This window comes from Aplidium turbinatum, chromosome 15, assembly GCF_918807975.1.
Source record: "Aplidium turbinatum chromosome 15, kaAplTurb1.1, whole genome shotgun sequence".
In the NCBI taxonomy this organism is placed as follows: Eukaryota; Metazoa; Chordata; class Ascidiacea; order Aplousobranchia; family Polyclinidae; genus Aplidium; species Aplidium turbinatum.
Window position 1 is genome coordinate 22,597,617 of NC_137486.1, and position 21,428 is coordinate 22,619,044.

A 21,428-nucleotide genomic window follows, 5' to 3' on the forward strand; every position below is an offset into this window, starting at 1 on the left:
CCTTAGAAGGCTGCTGAAATGTGGTTAATTATTATTATTTCCACAAATTTTACAATGCTCTTGTTATTATGCCATAGTGACTTTTGTTAAATATATTTTGTTATTTGACAGCCATCAATACTAAAATCACATGACGTCATTGTTTCGAAAGCTCGTTTGTCTTTCACACAGCGCCAGATTCTTTCACACACACACAGACACACACACAGCGCCAGTGTCTTTCACACAGCGCCAGAGCCGCTTGTTGGCTCTTGACGTAATTGATTATGCTCGCGCCTTGCTTGAATATTCTCAGAAGATTTCACCTGATTGAAGAGTTGATTGGTACGTGGACCGCTATAATGGCATCTGGACTGGAAGCCAAACCATCTTGCCAGCTAATATGTCGAATTTATATCGTTTCAACGTCTCCAGACGTAGCCGGGGCAAAAAATATCATCGCTTGCCAGCTAAAAAATCACTGTTCTCAGAAGAACTTGTTTGAAATAAATTTCACACACAAAAAAGAATTATAAACAAGATTTACTGGATATCAAATGACTTTGTGACTTTACTGTGAAACTGACAAATTAAGAAAGTGATCAAATTAGAAGCTGTGATGAACCTTTAATTTATTGAAAGCTTTAATTAACTTAGAAGTGAAACATCTAAAAACACAAAGAGTTATTAAAAATAAAGCAAAAAACTGAGAATAGAATTAGGCATCTGACTAGCAACTTAACACTTGTAGCCTACAACTGATTGATTGATTGTTATGGTTTGTTTTATGTCGCTTTACATCATCTAAGCCCTAAGGTCTTTACCGACAGTCACTATTATAATTGCCATTTAGCACAGTTAGAACACAACAGGGCATAGTGAGGGGTACAATACGGCACAACACAACATAATCCGATGCAGTAGTTTAAACACATCATTAGTGGAAACGAAATTCTTGTAGGAGGTTAGGCCCACGAAAGTCAGATACTTCTTTGGAATTGCAGGTTCAGTGTAACAAACGGAAACAAAATAATGAAATCCCAGCCAGCAAGTCAATCACCTTCCACACCTAATCAATGTCTGTAGACGTTGAATCAATGCAAAAAGCGATCGATCTCTGGCTGGGAGCAGACAAGACACGGGTGCACTACAGTATAACATGGATGATTACAGTGATTAAAATAATAATTTAAATGAGCTTAATGCAGGAGTTTATAAAAGCCAGCAGATGTTTAATAAATGAAAAAAATAGAATTTCAACACTTTAAACCCTGATTAACGTAAAGTCAATAGAGGATCCGCGTAAAGCAGATAGGCTACAAAAGCATCTAGTTTAGTGAAAAAAATTGAATGCAGTAATATTGACGACATTCTAAAGTATATGTAGTTCAAACAGAAATAGAAAATGTTGGGTGGAAATTCAATGTTCATGACAAAGTACAAATTGAAATTCTTCTGTTGCAGATCGCGATTTCGGGTATTGAACCCTCTTCAGAACAACTTTATTAGCTCATAGCATCAGTAAAATTTACAGCAGTTCACTTAAGAAAATGACTAAAAATATTTATATGGTTGCTAAGGAACAAATTAGTCTGCGAAATTAGTCTGCGAGCAGTAATAATGACAATTTCTATGCAAATTATGAAGATTATTAGGTCATACAACCGACAGATGCAACAATAAAAAGCACGAAAATATTAAACATTCAGGCGAAGTATTTAAATTCTAACAACAAACAAAGGGGTCGGTCAGTCAAGCTGACATGCGCCTAAGCCTGGAACCAGTCAAGCCGGCCTCCTGTAGAATGATCCATAAAGGATGCGAAATACTTCTAAAATAAATGAAAAAAAGAGACTTTCGACACTTGAAACCCTGATTAATGTAAAGTCAATAGAGGATCCGCGTAAAGCAGATACAAAAGCATCTAGTTTAGTGAAAAAAATTGAATGCAGTAATATTGACGACATTTTAAAGTACATGTAGTTCAAACAGAAATAGAAAATGTTGGGTGGAAATTCAATGTTTATTAGGGTGGATCAAAAGTGGCAAAAAAAATTTTTTTTTTCAATTTTAATTGGCTAGATATGGCAAAAGTTGCCAATATATCACCATAACACAATGAAAAAAATTGAAGAAGTTTGAACAAGTTTTTGATCTCCTCCCGCGACATACAAATTTAGGCACTTATACATACAAGAACTGCATGGCAAACTTTTTTTCGATTTTAACTCGCTTTGCAGACATGGCAAAAGGTTCTAATATAACACCAAGTACAATGAAAACGTGTGTACTTAAGAGTTTTGACTTCACCCGCTTTCAGCATATTAATTTTAAAGTGACTTGGCGGATGCACCACCCGTGGTTCCAACAGGTAAACGCCTATTAACCATGACCATCAGATGGCCGAGTATAGACTCACAAGCTTAAACTTTATATGACTGGGTTGACAGGTGGCCCATTGACAAAGTCACTTCCTATTAATTTATGCGCTCATGCATACAAAGACTGCAAGCAATATAATAAACAGTTACAAATTGGAGTAAAATCACGTTTAGGCTTATATAAATGTTGGCATAAACTGACGAGAAGCAATTCGGGCACGAATGAAGCCGTCTCGATATTTCGGTCCACAAACTGCTTTAGATGCAACGGTAACCAACTTCGCGAGCCTTTCAACAGCCTGCGTGTGACATGGAAATTCGGGAAAAAATACAGTGGGAGTCACATCTATCATGATGAATTGCAGGAGCGCAGCATCCGTCATTATTTTAATTACAGGAGGCTCCGTGATAGGAAGATCTGTCCAGTTAATCAATTCGAAGTATTTCACTGCATCAAAATTAAGCTTTGAGGGAACTTTAAATTTTTGTATTTTTCCGCTGGGTTTTGCAGCTCTAGCTTTCATCACTCCACGCAGGCCTAGTTCTCGAGTATGTGGTCGATGGTAAGTTATCATAGCCAAAATTATATTTTCCGGATGAGCAAAGTATGAGTTGCGGTGCACTGCATAACTGGGTCGATAATTTTCTTGTGCTTCTGACTAAGATATCGTTATGTGGCTATCATGTGATGAATGTGTCTAGCAGCTCCATCTTTGCAAGATGAGTGTGATTTTATTGTAAACCACATTGGAGCATAAACACGGATAGTGAACATAACCAATGCTTGCCGTCTCCCATACGGATTGTTATTGCTGACATATAATCTAAGGGTTCTATTAATTAGCTGTAGTCACTAGTCAGCTATCGTGAGTGTCTGAGTGATACAAGCATCAGGGGCGCCGGAAGCGGGGGGGGAGGGCAGGGGGGGCGAATGCCCCCCTGCCCTCAAATTTTCTGCAGATGGAGGGGCAGGGGGGGCAATGGTGCCCTTTTAAAGTCATCGAAGCTGCTGCACATTTTGCAATATAACAATTTCTGCTATTCGCTTTTAGTCTAATTATAATCTTTCATTTTTGCCTCAAAATAATATTTACGGCACAAAATTTTGCAACACAATACAGGCCTTAAAACTCGTTTTTTTTTCGGCAGCCATCGTGGCCTACCGGGAGCTCTTTCTCGGCGGCCAAATCTGCGTGCTTGGAGGCCAAAATAAAAATAACGATAGCACAAGTAAATATAATTAAACTTGCAACAATGCTAAAATAATCACTTAGCTTTGTTGAAGTCTGGGCCTGGGCGACGTCCTACAATAGAATCGTTGCACCACGCAATAACTGCTTTATAGGGATTGTAATCCAGTACTATTCAAACAACACTCGCACGAGTGTCTCCAATGTGGCTGATTTTATAGAAGTTCGTCACTCCCCTAGAATTCTTTTTAGCAACGAAAAACAACGTTCGACATGACTGTGTTGACGATGATGGCAAGGTAATAAAATAAGTATTTCAATGATTAAAACATTACTTGTAGGCTTTAACTGCCCTTTATCAGAACTGACGACGCACTAGCAAGTGCGAAATATTTTTTCTGTTACATCTACTGACATCTGATCCCTGTTTCCTTAGCAATTGAGGTTTTAGCTATTTCAATGATGTACATTAATAAAAGAAGCATAGTTTTTGCAAAATATGATCAAAAAATGTTTTCCCCATTGATGTCAACTAACTTAGTTCTCCTTTTTAACAACGGTTCAATGCCCGACAACATCGAATCGATATAAAAACGACAATATTGCCAGCCGATGTAAATTAGCACTTCGGATTAACACTTTGTTGAAATAAACGTTGGGAATTACAAACAAGACTTACAGCGCTGGTGATCGCAGATAGATATATTCCATCAATAACAAATATTCCCGCACAATGCAACAGTGGCGATTATGACGCGCTGACCTAATTTTGCGTCACTCATTGATACTACATATTTTCGACAGTGAATCCACGATCATTCTATTGCGAAATTAAATAATTGGCTAGAAGAGACCGGCGGCCAAACTTGGCCGATTGAGGAGGTAGCACCGGCGGTTTATACAAGCAGGCTGCTTGAAGGCTTGACAGTAGGTTACATCATTATAACATAGCATAGTGCCCTTCTTTGTATACCGGATTATCATTATCGCTATATTTTATCTTAAAACTTGAAAAAAAAAGGCCTTTTAGTAAACAAAAGTGCCCCTTTTTCGTAATCTTGCCCCCCCCGTCAAAAATCGTTCCGGCGCCCCTGACAAGCATCCTGGGTTTCTCATCGCCAGATCAATGCTACATTCACCAATGCAGTCAAACTGGTACGCTGAATGGTGAAGATTGATGAAGGGAGTACCAAGTAATATTAAAACTAGGCCATCGCCCAGAAGGGTTACCCGTACTAGTCTAAGTGAACTGCCTTTTAATCTGTAAGAAGCGCATATAACTTTTATTAAACTTTGTGGAACCTGCAGTGCAAGCAAATTCCAATAATTGTAGGCTACTATAAAGCTTCTTTTATATCTAGAATTGTTTTGAAGAATCAAATGCTACATCAGCTAATTGTTTAAATTTGCATCGCATGCACGTTTTAAACTTTTGTAGTTTTGCCACCTTTTCCTTTTGTTGGTTTTGTTCCCGTTCACTATTTGTCACTTTATCATTACTGTTGTTTTCCGACAAAGAAAAATAAATTGAATTGAATTGAATTGAATTGAGATACCCAACCAAGTATTTTAGCAATGGTGATAAAACGGTCAATTGTAGCCTGTCTGTTTAAACACAAGTCGCTTATTATGACATCATAAAGCGCATAAGTGAGTCACACAGTATTTATGCTTTTGACCAATTTTGTGGGAGACTTTCTCCAACCCGATATTAGGGAAATAAAACCTTGCGGGGGCCGATCAAAAAATTGTCAAAACCAAAAAAAAATTTGCATGTATGTTTTTATGGGTATTTCGCACCTTTTTGACATACTAGCTTAGAAAAATAAAAATTTTGGATTTTTCGATCCACCCTAATGGGTAGTCGGACCGCTCGGCATGCGACGACTCAGCAATTACATTTCAGCTACTGCCAAGTCAGCAGATGAGATTTACGTGCTCACGTTGGACTTGCTTATAGTCATCGCTTGTCAAACTCATTTTGTTGACTTTTAACATGCCAAGTTATGGCTTGCTTAGTTTCATCATTCACCAACTTCAAAACTTCTGACAATGCTGTTAAGAATTCAGGGGTACGATTGGGAAGTTTGATTGTGGGAAGTTTGTGTTGTAGGCTACACTACAAGGACTGAAGTGAGTGAAGATCTGAGAATGAGGAAGGTAGAAGTTTGCTGTTTGCAGAAAGTCCGATGGAGGAACAAAGGAGCCAGGTTTTTGGGAGTCAAAAGAAGGAGATACAAGCTGCTGTGGTGGTCGGGCAGTGACATTGGCACCGGAGGAGTTAGGATTTTGGTAAAGGAAGAGTTATTTAAAAATGTTGTAGAGGTTCGTAGACAACGTGACATAGCAATGGCGATGGTGTTCGAGCACTTAGCGTAATTTATACTTATGCAGCACAAACAGATAAGGACCAGGCTTCTTTGAAGCAAAATCGATGATGATGATGAAAGATGATGAAAATCCGATGCAGAAAAAGACAGATTTTATAACAAAATGGCCCATGTAAGTGATCATTAAATTCTATTGGGTCTTGGAGACTTTAATGGGCGCGTTGGCCAACAAATTGATGGGTTTGAAGGTGTCCATGGAAGGTTTGGCGTCGGAGAAAGGAATTGTGATGGAAGGCGACAATTTGAATTCTGCGATGATAAGGACCTAAGTGTTACAAATACTTGGTTTAAGAAAGAGGAAGGTAGAGGTGACTTTCAGTGCAGGTGGAAATAAAACTGAACTTGACTTTGGGTTGGTATGCAGGAAAAACAGAAAACTGCTGAAAGATGTGAAAGCGATACCATGCGAACTTCATCATAGGTTGGTGGTTATCGACTTGGACAAGAACGGTCTGAAGAAAACTCTAAATAAAAAAGTGATAAAAAAAAAAATTGGAAGTCAGGCTATGCCGACACAAGGGAAAACAACAGGCAGGATGGATCGAGGAGATACGTGGTGGAGGAATTAAGAGGAGAAGAGGTGAGGGAAGTAATTGGGGAGAAAAAAGTTGCATACAAGGATTGGTGCAGAAATAGATCAGAAGAAACTAAGCTCAAGTACAAGCAATTGAAAAATCGGGCAAAGAGAATAGTTGCAAAAGCTATGAAGAAAGAAGCTGAGCAGTAATTGACCAAATTAAAAAACAGTCCTAACAAACTATATATAGTTTATAAAGGTTCTGAAGCGGGATGGGAAAGATGTGGATGGTGGACGATGCATTAAAGGAAGGGATGGACAACTTGGTTTCAGTGAGAACGTGGAAGAATTTGGAAAGAACATATGGAGATCTTCTTCTTCTATCGAGTCTTCTAAAGTTCGTTGACACACCACAGATCGACACATTCTTCCGCAACGGAGTTATACACTGACAGGTCCCACTTACTGCACCGGGTGGCAAGCCGAGGGCATATGGAGATGGTATTGAACGAGGAAAAGGATTGAAATCAAACAAAGTGTTCATTTCAATATCAACATTTACCAAACAAAAATATTTTGTTTTCATAAAAAAATCAATTTCTCTAACTTTCGCTTTTAAAGAAAATCAATTTCGTTTGTTCGTAAAATCAAAACGATTTGCCAATTATTCAAGCTGACGAGTGATTAAATCTATAGTACATAGGCTACAGCAAAAAGGAAAATTCTTCTCTACTTAGGTTTTATGACAATCTTTATGCACAAACCGAAAAATAAACAGGAACAATAGAAACGCTACCAACTGTTGGGAAGCAATCAGTTGAGATTGTGAAGTGTAAATATGTCTACAACACTGGTGAAAATTATCGAATAATATTAGGTTATGATGTCACAAATACCAGTGATGTACGCGCATACAAAAAATATTGACGCCGTCAGCGCAAACGCAAACGTTCGAAAAACCATACGCCGTATGCGTCAACGTAACTTGTAAAAAAAAGTTGGCGGGGTCAGCGTCAGCGCATACACTAGCGTAAACTAATTTTGTTTTTTAGATGCCAAACATTCACACGGTATAAACCACTCGAAACAAACAAGTTTTATTTTGAATTTCCACGAAGATACACAAGCATCTGAAAGTGTTCATCTGACATTTTGCTGTGTTTTGGTTCCAATATGTCTTTGCCCATTGAAAACATTCTTTCAACTGCAGCGCTGGAAGGTATTGGCGTGTTGTAGCGAAAAAAATACATTAAAAAGTATGCGTTGACGCTGTGCGCTAAAAAACCGCGAAAACTTTACAGCGTAGCCTCAAGCGCAAACTATCCAAAAAATGTGGTCGCAAGCGTTAGCATAAACAAAAAGTCTACGCCGCAAGTATGCGGCTTTGCGGCGTATACGTTTGCGGCGTATACGCACATCTCTGACAAATACTGGCAAAACTGTTTTATAAAGTGAATAAGATTAAGAGTTGATTTTGATTGACATGCTTGGTGAAACTGCTACATGTCGAAAGTCCATATGGTACAAACGAATTGAGTAAAAAGTATTTGTAGTTTTTTAGACTAAATTTGTTTCCGAGTCTTCACCTTGAAATTAGTTGTTCTACTTTATTGATGCATAGAAGAATCTGCAGTAGCAATAAATACTTTTTTGCTGAGTCATAGATCGCATCATTCTCTGGATCCACATTGGTATGGCTTCGGACTGGCCACAATTTTTTCACTTGATTGTAAATTTTCTAATATGATTTTTTAATCACCAGATGAATTAGGAAAGTTCTGTTTCACTTTTGTATATTGAACAATTAAAAGACCTAGCACGATTTTGAAATCTTGTTTTGAACTGACCTTTGATCTTTTAAACTAAATTTGACCTTTGACCTTTTAACTGACCTTTGACCTTTTAAACTTTTAAAACTGATTTTCTCTGAATTCATAATATTGTTGCTCAGTGGTTGGTTGTTGCAATATTGTAAGATTTCGAAACCTTGGAAATATTTTATTTTAAGCAATTACTTATCTACAGTAATTGTTTAACATCACTAAATACAATTGAATGACATGCAACCCTGAAAGCAGTGGTTGGTTGGTTATTTCATTTCCAATCCGCTTCATTGCTCTCATACTTTGTTCACTGTGTTCTCAGGATCATCAAGGACGCTTTAAATCCAAGAAACTTCAAGCATCCAAACTTCCACAAAAACTCCATATGGATTGGAATGACTGATATCGAGGTGGAGGGAACGTGGAGATGGATCAATGGCGATCTTGTAACTGATGCTGATGCTTTGTGGGCAAGCGGACAACCAGACAGTATACATGAAGATGATTATTGCGGGTCTGTGTACTTTGACACCCAACTCAGCTACGACACTCTATGCTCGAGACCTATCCGACCTCTATGTGAAATGAAATGGAATTAAACAATTAACAACCAACTTTACTCAATGGTAATAGAAATCCCGAGTGGAAAATCATCGATTGTTACGTGAAATATTTGTCCACTTATTGTTACGAAATAATTGTTATCAACAAATCTAATAACGAATAATAACGTTGAATATTTACGTTCCATATTCAACGTTGTCATTCGTTATTAGATTTGCAGATAACAATTACTTCGTAGGAATGAGTCAACAAATGTTTCATGTAACAATCGATGATATTCCACTCAGGATTTCTATTATCATTGAGTAAAGTTCGCTAGTAATTGTTTTATACTTTTTCGGCTTCGATCAAAAAGTTAATGAAAAAGACAGTGACGTAGTAAGTGATATATATATGTCGCAATAGATTCCGAAATTCTTTGGTGTGCCATAGTCCAAAGAAGTCTAAAAATCAATTCCTTAAAACAGACACAGCTCAGCAACAATACACTGGACAATGGACGCTGGACGAACTACACATGGAACACGGAGTGGCAAAACAACACCTCCCGACTCCGTGATTTCCTACCCGACGTCGATCCCCACCCTCCGGGAATGTTCCTCGCAAGACTTGCGTGGGTTCGGCTTAACCGCCTACGAACCGGCGTCGGTCGCTTTCGTTCAGACATGTGCAAATGGGGCCTGGCTCCCTCACCGGGATGCGAGAGTGGCGCCACAGACCAGACAGTAGATCATGTCGTCCATGACTGCCCAATGCATCAACCACCACATGGAACGCTTGGACTGAAGGCCCTGGATGACGAGACTGTCGAGTGGCTGATGACATCATGCCCAAACATATAGTCCGGAAGAACAGCTCATACGACGAAGAAGAAGCAACAATACGATTTTTGCATTACTTCAAAATACTGCATCAGATATTGTTTCAGTTGCATCATCTTTATGCATCATCTTATATCTGATGCAGTATTTTGAAGTAATGCAAAAATCGTCATAAATCAAGTCGGGTCTTAAACTTTTGGCTACGACTATATGTATCTTGTGACGTCACAGCATATAGCGTCACGGCTGGATGCGCGCGAGACCTCGCAAACGGGTATCAAACAAAAGCGGCCTTAGCGAGACGAGGGCAACAAAATTTGGATTTTTTTTGTTAAAACTCATGTTGTACACAATGACATCATGTTGAAACAAAAACTAGCAAAGTTAATTTGGGTTTCCCGCCCGTTAAGAAAAATAATTATACAATCCATAAAAAATACCAGAAAAACAAAGTATAGCATCAAAATATTGTTTAATCTAATCATTGAAAAACTGCCTATCCTGCTCCCATTCAAAATGACTGCACAACACAACGGATCAAGTATTTGATGGAGGAAAAGTTCAGAGGAAAAGTATCCAAGCAGATTGTACAAGATGGACCAAAGCACAAAACAAGATAATTGTACAAAAACAAAATCTAAAGAATGAAGCACACGGGAACACAAACTTTATTTCTGTGTTATAATGGTAAATGGCGTGATGTTACTGAGCTATGTCTGTTTTAACCTCTCTACCCAAGTTTGCCTTAGAAGGCTGCAGAACTGTGGCTAATTATTTTCACCAATTTCACAATGCTCTTGTTATTATACCATAGTGACCTTTGTTAAATATATTTTGTTATTTGACAGCCATCAATACTAAAATCACATGACGTCATTGTTCCGAAGGCTCGTTTGTCTTCACGCAGCGCCAGAGCCGTTTGTTGGCTCTTGGCGTAATTGATTGTGTTCGAACTTTGCTTGATTATTCTTAGTAGTTTTTACTTGAAGAGTTGATCGGTACATGGACGTCACTATAAAAGCATCTGGACTGGAAGCCAAACGCTGCCCTGCAACATGAGGCCTGAAAGGGTTATACTGGTGTTTTATACCAAATTTAAGAAATTTTGCGTTTTCGTTAAACATTGAATCAAATAATTTTTAAATTCCATCAGCTCCACGATATTGAAACAATGATGCAATGAGCGTCCATGTTTGCTCTATCGGTGGTAGCACAAAATAGCACAAAAACGCGGTTCGTGTGAACTGGGGTTGAAAACATTATTTGCAGCCAGCCGATATTTTAGGTTGTTGGAATACGTCATGTGAGGAAAGTAATCAATTGACGTCACACGATCAGTACAGATTTGTGCTTTCGTTCACAGTTGATATCTCAGTTCGTGCAATATTTTTGAAGTTGCGTTTGAAGAGTGGCTAGATCGCTACAATAAAGAAGATGATTGTTTGGTAATAAACGAGTTCAATTGCGTTTCTGCACAGACCGTAGCTCGGTTTCAAACATACATCGTAAGAATATCGCGCTGTGTTGCTTTGTTCAGTTTTGTGAAATATTCTAAAAACATTTAAAAACCATCGTAAACCTGAGTATCACGTCACTGACGCGTTCTTGAAAGTGTCTACGTTAAAAAATCAATGTTTTCAGAAGAACTTGTTTGAAATAAATTTCACACAAAAAAATATATAAACAAGAATAACTCGAAGTCAAATGATTTTGTGTCTTTACTGTGAAACTGACTAATTGAGAAAGTGATCAAGTTAGAAGCAAAATGGTTGAAACGCGTGATGTTCAACCTAATCAAAAAAGAGCTCAAAATGTAGACACTGAACTCATGTTCAGGAAACGTTTCGATAACAAACTATTTTCATCTTCAATGCTATGAACAGTTTGCTGAATATGAATTTAGTATCTATATATTGGATTCATTATTTTTGTTTAGATTGTTTATCTTAGTTGATTAATTCTAATACCTAACTAATTTAAGTTAAATGTGTAATTAAACTAAACTTAATAAATTACTTGAAAGTTTTTAAACTCACACTTTCCCTTGAACTGTATGTTCTTTGACTGGTCAATGTTCACTGATGGTGGTTTCATTTACAAATCTAGAAACAAAATTTCTTTTTGGCCAAAATTCCTTTGTCTTGATTCTGTTGACTTCAAATCGCTGTAGTGAAGAAAGAAGGATTTTTGTATTTCTTTTGAACTTAGGCTACATTCATAAAGCAAATTTTATGTATTCATTCAATAGTTGTGTATTATTTTATTTATCATACAATTTTGATAATGAGGTGACGTTCTTCAACCATAAACAGATATAACCAAGCAACCACACGGCATTTAACATAATACATTAAAGTGAACATAAAACTATAAACTACGAACGTTTTCGGCCATACTCACGTTCGCCCTTTTCAAGTAACGAAAAATAACTGATTTTCATCTACATTGAAAGTAAAAAGCATATCTAGACAATTAGAGCAGGAGCCAGGTCGATTTATTTGACTGTCTGGGTCAGTAAGGTTTGACAAGTGTTTCTAGACTGAAATTTTGCGTAGATTTCGAAAATAAACTTCTTACTTGCACTAGCCTGACCGTTTTCTCTGTAAAGACCTGTTGTTATACTCTTATCAAGAAAAATGCGTATTTCATTGTGACATGATTAACACGCAGTGAAACTTCACTGATCTTCGAAATTATATTCCAACTTAGCTTGAAATATGATATTAATGCTGTTTTCTCGTTGGGTTAATAAAAAAGTCATAAACTCCTGAATTAGTCTTTGTTTTACTCTGTCTGGAGTCATGGCCATTAGTCATTGCCGCTCGACATAGTGCTATAGACTATTATCCGATTACAATATATCTCCCAGCATTCTACTGAAGTTTTTGAAAATATTATTAACAGGGAATTTAGTAGTAACATGTGAGAAACAGGAACGCCGGATACAATCCATTTCGGATGACATTGTATTTGCTGTGACCAGGGGGCTAGTTAAACCTCAAAAACATCTTTTGTTTGGCCTCATGGTCTGGGTGTAAAATCCATAACTGGCGGTAGGAAACTACTCAATATACTTAACAGATTAAGACATTCCATAAGCTATACAACAGCAGTAGAAACTGACTTGGCCTCAAACATCGCAAATAGGAATTCTGCTACACTTAATGGACTACTCAATATTGCAAATTTATCAACCGGACTAACTGGCTTTCGACAATTATGATGCATTGACTGAAACATTGGATGGAAGCAATTCTCTTCACGACACCCTCGGTATAGCTTATCAAAATATTTGTAGGGAAACAACTAGGATAGTGAAAGACAGAAAGCTGTATGACAACACAGAATATGGTTCACACACAGCTGAGGATAAAGGTGTATCTGTAGCCACAACTGCATACAACTCTGAAGACACAGATTTTCATTATCAATCACCAGTAAAGAAGGAAAAAGTGACAAAATCATCAGCTGTTAAACAGAGTGGGACGCCATCAACTGCCAAAGCTTGTCTGAAGCGTAGAACTCTAAACGTTCAAGATTGTAATATTCCACTATACATTGGAGCCAGCTCTAAAGTCAACCAGTTTAAGTTTCACATTCTCGAGGCTGTGGTGCCATCTTGACTTAAGAAGTTTGAACGAAGAGACAATACGTGGATGATATCTTGTAGCTTTGTTGACAAAACTCCAATGTGGTATGGGTGGCATTCTCTGGTTACTAAAGATGACTTTCCAAGTCAAACACTGACATACATGGAGTCAGTTGGAAATCCACCAACAAGTCTTGATGTTGTGCAGCACGCAATGAATACTGCTATTCGAGTTGCTGATGCATGCCATGATTCACACATACCTGTGACCTATGGCTTAGCAATTATAAAGCCTGCATTACAGATCCAGTCCTATAAATCACCAATGTTTGACAGACTATTTGTATGCTACGGAGCCTTCCATATCCAGTTAGCACACATCCTTTCTGGTTCGGATGGTGACCACATTCTAGTGGAAAGCGGAGTGCCGTAGGCTACTTGCATTAGGCTCACTCAATGGTCTTTTGAAAGAAACATTTTACAATCGAGCAAAGAGACTTAATCCCCTCCTTGCAGTCGCTTTCAGAATAAAGTATCTGGAAATGTTCCTTCTTCAAGCTGACATATCCATTGTTCCAGTGATGAAACTTTTTCAGCTACTTCTCAACAACCCTTCACCTGACCTGATGAACGAAACTAAGAGTCATGAAAAGTACATAAACTTTCTCTCAGCTTATGAAAAATTCACAGATGATACTCTGAATGGCAAACATGGAGCTACAGCTCAGTTTTGAATGCAGTATTGTAAGTTGGTGGAGCACTACCAAATGTTTACAAGAGCTCTGAGGATCAGTAACTTAGATTTGTTCACTTGTTCTCCGAACAAGATGATTCCCTGTTCTTTGCAACTGGTCACCACAACTATGCCAGATGGATGACCCTGCATGTAATGAAGCTGCTAAACATTGAGAACATTCACCCTGGTTTGAAAAATCAGTTGTAAAATGAGTCTTTCAGCATCAGACGAACATCAAAAGCATTCAGTCGATGTGATGTTGATCTCACGCTGGAACAGACCGTAAATGCCGATGCTGCATCAAGATTGACAGGGATATCATCGATGACACAGAATTTTGGTGCACGTAAGAGGTTTAATATTCTTAGAGCAACAAGAAATGCTGTTGTTGAAAGCTTGATGATGAAAGCAGGATTAGCTCAACTTGAAGAACCTGCTCATGAGCTGAAACCATCAAGAGTCCAGACTCAAGAGAGATTCATCAGATTTGGAAAAAAATCCTCAGTGTTGTGGACACAACTATGAATCCATTTGCAGATCCTGTTGAGAATGATGTATTGTATCCTTTGGAAGTGGAAAATCTGCATCTGAGGAAGTCACAAGTGAGCTTCTGCAAGTGCAAAGGATTGCCTAGAAGAATTAGCCTACTCTGAGTTCAAGACAGATTGCTTGGTATCCACCTCTAGGTTTGAGTCACCAATCCACAGGAAAGTAGTCAAAAACTCTTATAATGCTGTAAAAGCAAATGTGGTGAACAAGAAAAGAAGAAAATAATAGAAGTGAAAGGTACAAGAGACCTGTTTGGGCGACTACTTTTTCTTGCTGTGAGAACTCATATTGAGTTAACAATTGTCTTCAAGTATCCCTTAACTCCTGTCCCTTTGTGCCTTGGAAATGTCGATGGTTCAATGAGTTCTACTGCAAAGTCTACACTTATGCACTTTTGCACTTCTTCAAACAACAACAGTCGCAGGTACATTGACGTAACATTGCTGGCAGACACTTTTGGAAAAGAACTTTGTGAAGCATTACCAGGTTTGCATACGTTCACTGGCTGCGACTACTCTCTCTCTCTCATTTAAGGGCAAAGGGAAAGTACGTCCATTGAATATTGTAAATAATTCTCCACGGTTCAAAAAAACGTTTGGAGAACTTGGCTCTTTAACAATGGATGAAGACTCCTACCTTGTGTTAGAAGAGTTTGTGTGAGTTTTGTATGAACAAAACAAGGTTAAAGACGTTAACATTGCTCGCTTAAGCCTCTTCAATATGAAGTAGGCTACCAATCCAAAGACCCTAACACTCCTTTGCAAAATATCAAAGGAATGGAGCCATCTATGCTTCCTCAATGCAAAGCAACCATCAATCAACATGCCCTTTGTGCAAACTTCATTGCCAACATGTGGAAGTCAGCAGATGAAAGCGACATTCATCAGCTTGAACGTGGTAAAGGATGGAGTAAGAAAAAGGGAATGTAGCCTACATGCTGAATTGGTTCACAGTCCTATGGTTCCTGATTGTCTCAGCGATCAAATTGAAGAAGTTTCAGATGAAGAAAGTGATAGTGAAAGAGAAGCTGAGGAAACTGATGACTTAGATAAGAAAATTAATTGTTCAATGGAGATATAGGTCTGAATCCAAATGTATGTCCCTGATTTAGCTTCTGTTCAGCTTTGGCATAAGTTGCAATTCTAAAGTAGCCTACAACACCAACGAAATACCTTCTGTATGAATATACTGTGTTATTCCTTCGAACTTTTGAAATGTAGCCTATCGCTTGTAAACTTAAATCGGTTTTCGTTTAAAGCTGTCTTTTGTAGGTAACTGTCATATAGGAGGCTACGGTGCATACAAGGGTCTGTGATAGATTTGCTTCAGCTCTTGGAACTTTGCTAACATTAACATGTCCATGTTCATATGTTTTATCTAAGATATAAAATCTAAACTTTCTATTTACCTTTCATAGTTACTGAATGTAGGCTACAGTACTAGATACCTGAATATGGAAATGACAAATTATTTTATCTGGTGAGTGAAACATTTTGCATGTTACCATATTGCGTATAATCAGACAAAAAGTGCTCATTTTGATCATACTATCAAGTCATGTTGTTCCTATATCTTTAATTTAGAATTTACTTTTCATTAAAATCATCTTTTATTGCCTCTTACTGTTTCCTGTGAAGTATACCATCTTGATAAACATTCAGTCACATAACAGACGGATATACTGTAGCGATATTGCCAGATAGGTTTTCATCTCGGAAAATGCTTAATATGACAAAAACGGTCAAGCTAGTGCAAAGTAAGAAGTTTATTTTCGAAATCTACGCAAAATTTCACACTAGAAACATTTGTCAAACCTTACTGACCCAGACAGTCAAATAAATCGACCTGGCTCCTGGTCTAAATGAATTGAATAATAAAATGCAAAAGAACGAACGGCAAAGCAGAGGAGAAAGGCACATCACATGGTGGTTAATTCCGCGAGGCAAAAACGCATCATATGGTTATAGGTAAATTGTTCGTAAAACAATTGTTCGCAAACAGTTGTTCGTAAAATTAAATGTTTGTAAAACAGTTCTTCGTAAAGCAATTCTACGTATACATCAATTGTTCGTATAGGATAGGTGAATTGTTCGTAAACAGGAGATAGGTCAATTGTTTGTGAAAAATTTTTCGCACCAGTAAGGTTTGTCTTGAAAGTTCCGATGAAGGTGCATAATGCAAATTTTCCACAATAACCAAGTTACGATGACATAAAAAAATAAGCACAATGAAAAAGCGCATTTTTTGTTATTTTTTTCGAATACAACAATTGTCTGTGTATAGCAATTCTTAGCTTACACTACCAACACTACTTTAAGTAACTTCGTACAAATGGTCCACCAACCAAGTTTAGTATGAAGTATTGTGTGCAATTCCACGCAAGTAATCACAAATTTCATCATCTTGAAAGTCTTGACACCAAGTTTGGACGACTCTAGTTAGTCTTTCTGCACTGTCCTTGTACTTCTTCTTTGGAGGGGTCCTGCCTGGCCACTGACATACTGTTCAATACGAACCTCATTTAGGTTTTGCTCTCGCTTGATTGCAGATATGAACTTCCAAATATCTGGATGATTTGCAGATACCTGGAACATAAACCTTCTGTACCATCCTTCAATGCTGTTATTAGTTTTGGGAAGGCCATTGAGGACGCCATCATAGCAGTTCCACATTTGAATTGCAAACATTGGAGGACGGCGCCCTTGACGACGATCTGAGCGCCTAACCCAAGTGTCCACCTCTGGATTGTACAATGGCTGCCATAGCAGTTGTTGCTTGTGCTGGACATTTCTTTTGAAAGTGCTCACATGTCCAATAAGTAGTTTCTTGCCCTTGTGCGTTACGTGCACTATAATCTTTTTAATAAAGCTGGCCACTATACAAAAGTTTTGGCTTTCCTTTTTCGCTGCTCACAAACTGTAATGCCATTCTGAATCAGGGACTCCACACTCTGTCTGCTCGTCTACACTCTACAACACGTCTTAAGCACGATTGTAACTTTTGTTTTTTTTAAACTGTAGTCTAACTGTTTTACAAACAATTGTTTACAAACAGTTGGTATTACGGTCAATTGCATGCACGAAGAACTGCTTTATACTGCACTTATTGAACTGCGCGTCATGCGAACAAGTGAACTTGTACAAGACATATGAACACAAGCAGTCCTGAGGGAGTCTTAGATTTCGATTTAATCTAAAAATAATAACCCACTGGCCACTTCAAATGTTTTATATACATCCACATTGAACTTCATTTTATTAAAAATTGACATATTGCTGACGAAACGTTTCGATGCTTTACCAATAAAGGGAACCGATACATAGTTTTCAACTCACGTTCGTCCGCTTGAGAGTGCGTGAAACGTGAATCCAAAACTCCCTGAGCACTTCATTGAAAAACTAAAGTGCCTGCTCAAGCGAGCACAAGATATTTGCTCTAATGTCGATAGTTTTAATAATGAAGTCAATCATTTACGTTTTAATTTTAATGCGAACAACTACCCCACATGGTTCATGCGTACTAAATCATGCGTACTGTAGAGAAAGGCGGGGGGACACTCGGACAGATTTTTTAATTTTCCTTGGTACCCAACACGATGCCAAATTAGTGAAATCCTTCTGTGTTTATAAAGGAAATGGTTTGAAACAGTTCCAACCAAGAGATTTTTTGGTTTTTATTTTAAATCTTTATCCTCGGACTGACAAAGGTTTGATAGGTTATTCCGGGTAGCATCGCATACTTGTGGCCTGTGGGGGCTTTTGACGCAGGACCGGTTGCCGAAATTGACAGAGTGAAGTTTTCCGATTGTTGAATTGTTGTTGCCTGGGAATTATTCCATTTACTAGCTTGATCTTGAAGGTTCTGTAGGCTAACTCTAACTTCTACAGAAATTTAGTTTCTGATTAAATGATTTTGGCGAAATAATAAAACGGAACAAAAGTGCAGTGTGTATTGGGCCAAACACTAATCAAAATCGATTTTTTGTAGATCTGCTACTACTTAGATTCAATACAATTTAGGTAGATTCAATTTAGTCCGCCACAATAGCTTAGTTAGTTAGCATGTGACTTTTGGAACAAAGAAGCTTCGAGATCGAGCGGCGCTAGTTCGACTCTCGGGGTGTGCGCTTGAGCAACGCACGTCACGCTTTCCATTCAGTGGCATCTAATGGATGGAATAATTCCCCGGCAACAACACTTTAACAATCGGAAAACTTCATTCTGTCTATCTCGGTAACCGACCCTGCGTCAGTGATTCAAAGCCTCTACAAGTAAAATGATTGAAGTATGCGAAACTGCTAGGATTAAGCTCTGCAAGAAGCTTTCCCAGTCCGAGGATAAAGATACAATCAATCAATTCTAAACAAAATAAAGTGCAGTCAAAGAAGCTTTTGTTGCAGTAAAACATTTCGAAAGTTGGTTGTTGTTGTGATTCTATGAACGAATAATTGACAAATCAAAGCAGAATAGATTTGCTTTCAAAATAAAACGAAACCAAGAGGAATTGAAATTGGTGTTTAATAAGTGTCCAATATAGTTAAATAACATTGAATGAGAATGGGTTGTTATTGCCAACAATTTGCAATAGAATGAAAGCAGACTAAAATCTCACTACGATTACCGCACATGCATTGAATCAATCTTCTGAAACATGACATCAACAGTAGGCCTAAGTGCTTCTGATGACAATCGTGATTATCATCAAAACAAGCAAAATAACCTTCATAGCGTTTTAACGGATGTGACGTAAATGAAGCAATTTTAAGTTCATATATGGATCAAAACGCGGATATATTTTTTCCACAATCGATCAAATAGATCAATTTGTTGTCTCAAGGTACAAGTCATAATTGCAAATCTAACGTTGTTGAATATTTCTGCGATCAAATGAACAAGTTTGTGGAATGCGCAGTTTTAGCTCTTTGCATTTCAATTCCAGCAAGCGACCAAGAGCTGACAACTTTATGCAGAACATTTCATCCTGAAAAGGAACCACCACCAAGCAGCAAGTGTTCTGAGACCGTGTACGTGCACTCAAACATCCAGCAAGGTGGACAGAATTCTTTGAATGGGTGCAAGAAAGAAGATATAAAGCAAATTATCGAGCAGATCGTCAAAGGTAAATTGTTGCTTTTGTGTTTATTTGAATTATTATTGTTTACTAATTTGCTGGCTGAGTTGCATGTTATTACGTCAGTGTGATAGGTAATATTTTGTTATTATTTTTATTATTATTATTGTTAACCCTTTGACCGCCACCAAAAATTTACCCTACCGTCACGCATGAGTGATCACGAGTTTGTTGGCCTTAAATACCTCATGTATGACTCCCCCCTCAATAACCTTCACATCAATGTCGAAGAACAATTCTTTCTCTTTTCAAAAATGTAAAAAGATTATTTTATACAGTTATATTAATTAATTTTTGACCTCGCAAAGTTATCTGCATTTTTTTTCATACTTTTCTCACTTCAACCCCAAATAAAAGGTAATTTTCAGCTCTTTTGGTGTTGAAATTTAATAAAATGTTTGAAATATTATCGGCAACACTGAAAAAACAGTTTCTAGCGCGACGGTAACGCTCTCTCGTTTGAAGCGAGCGCGAAAAATCCAAGCAAAAATTTTTGTCCAAGTTTGGCAGTAAAAGTCTCAAAAAGTCTAAACACAAACCATATTTTTTTAATATATATTTCACTTCTCCATTGCTTTATCTTTGATTTAAAAGGTCAACGAGCATCAACGATGCCACCGTTTGCAAGATGTTGTGGTTTTTAGACTTGCACTCAAATATGAGTGCTGGCGGTCAAAGGGTTAAACGAGTTGTTTGCTAGATGATAGAAATTGTTTATGTGATGAGCAACAGATAAAAGGAGTGACAAGTATGGGCCGTTCGTTTCAATTCCCAAATGTTAGCAATTGCCTTTACGTTCCAAATAAGTTGGTGGACCAGGAAAGAAGACTGGAATCAAAATTTAAAGGTGAAAACAAAAATAGTGGAAGTGGGTTGATTGGTTGATGATTAATTTAAAGATTAAATTTGTTCACAATTTTGTAATTTGAAAAAAAAACGCTTTCATTGCAAAACAACTTTCATATGAAATGTCTCAATGTTAAAACAAAAATAAAAACGAATTTCACAAAAGCATTGTTGTCACATTTTTTATCTTCAAATGTGTAATGTAAAATATTAAAACACCGACAATCAATTTTCAAATCCCCACATTCCTTAATTCTTAATATTGAATTTAAAAAAATAAATTGCAAAACTTTGTTGCATTGCTACATTTTATCGGGTATGCTGACTCTTTGTCACCGTTTGCAACTCGAACACTTCGGCAGTGGTACTGTGGTTGTAGATATAGGTAACTGCTAATGCACACTGTCATTTTGTTATTGTTGATATAAATGTGATGTTTACTAATGTCGTGTTGTTATTGTTTCAGAGGAAATATCTTCGCTGTATGAACAACTTACCAACCAATCGAGAAAATAGAAATTGTTTATTTTAACTTTTTTTTAAACAATTTAAAACGTTGTGTGAAAAAGCACTATTGCTGTCTATGTATTAACTTGCAGTGTGCGTATTAACTTTCAATAACCGTTCTTAGCTCAAGCACTCTGACAGTGGTAAAGTAGCTACTTGGTTAGCCATCCATTCAAAAGAAACCACCCAAACTTTTCTATGTAATCGCTGATGTAGGCCTACACTTTCATCTGCTGTTGTTAATATAATTGTGATGATTACACTGGTCAACAAAATAAGAAAAAAACTTTTTGGCAGGACATCTAAGAGTGTTTTCTGGGGTTTTCAAGGTCGCTGATTACGAATATGACATTGGTTTTGCCAGATTGACTCTAGGTTAGAAGATACCTATTACCCCTAGATTAGC